Here is a 1,013-nt window from a genome sequence, read left to right as displayed (position 1 = left end):
TGGAAGATACCGTGCATCCTCTTATCGAGGAACTGTTCACGAAAGTTTTTCTCTTGTGCTTTCTTAATCCGGGCTTTCAGGAGTGAGTACTCGAGATAGATAGATTAGATTTTTATGCATTTTGATCACCCCTAATACTGAAGTCAAGTCCGAGTGTGTCAGCAGCCTCCTCCGCTGCTTTGTACAGAAATGCTCCTTTGCCCACTTCTTCGTGATTCCTGACCATTTTAAGAAGAGGGTCACTTCCATTTGCAACTCTATGTGCTGTACCCAGAATAATCCTGTTGTGAAGACATTCAAGACTCAATATTCCGCGACCCCCTTGACGGCGTGAGATGTACAGTCGCGGAACGGAAGACTTAAGATGCATGCTTTTGTTCATGTGCATTACCTTTCTTGTCCCGATATCAAGAGATCTAAGCTTGCTCTTCGTCCATGGAACTACTCCAAATGAATAGAGTAGTACCGGGACGGCAAGCATGTTCGTTGCAGATACTTTGTTCCTCTCCGACAGTTCGGAAGACCAAATATGTCGGATGAGGCGTTTGTATCTGCTTCGGAGAGTATCCTTTATAGATGTCACATCCTGAATGCGGCTCTGTGGCACGCCCAGGTGTGTATAAGTCTCTCCAGCGCAAAGGTGTCGTATGGCGCTTCTATCAACGAGGTCAGGATCTTCAGGGATGCCATTAAGTTTTCCTCGCTTCAAATAAACCTTGGCGCATTTGTCTAACCCAAATTCCATTCCAATTTCCTTAGTATATCGTTCGATAATCCCCAGAGCTAGGTGCAGTTGCTCTCTATTTTTAGCACAGATCTTAAGATCGTCCATGTAAAATACATGAGTGACCTTGTACTTTCGATCTGCAGGTTTGCCGCATAAGTACCCGTCGGAATGGCGCAGTGCGCCATTCTGAAACGTGACCTTGTTAGTTGTCACACGATTTTTGCCAGATGAGATAGTAAATCTGGTTTTCCAAAGCGGCATCAATCTCTCTATGCACCCAACTATT

At 45.0% G+C, this 1,013-nt stretch overlaps 1 protein-coding gene across 1 annotated transcript in view; it reads left to right on the top strand.

The window, feature by feature from the left end:
• LOC117183152 (serine--pyruvate aminotransferase, mitochondrial) overlaps positions 1-1,013 on the top strand; it is a 15,889-nt gene that overhangs the window by 7,831 nt on the left and 7,045 nt on the right. The window lies entirely within an intron of this gene.

This window comes from Belonocnema kinseyi, chromosome 1 (assembly GCF_010883055.1).
Source record: "Belonocnema kinseyi isolate 2016_QV_RU_SX_M_011 chromosome 1, B_treatae_v1, whole genome shotgun sequence".
In the NCBI taxonomy this organism is placed as follows: domain Eukaryota; kingdom Metazoa; phylum Arthropoda; class Insecta; order Hymenoptera; family Cynipidae; genus Belonocnema; species Belonocnema kinseyi.
This window is presented reverse-complemented; position numbering and strand designations above follow the sequence as displayed.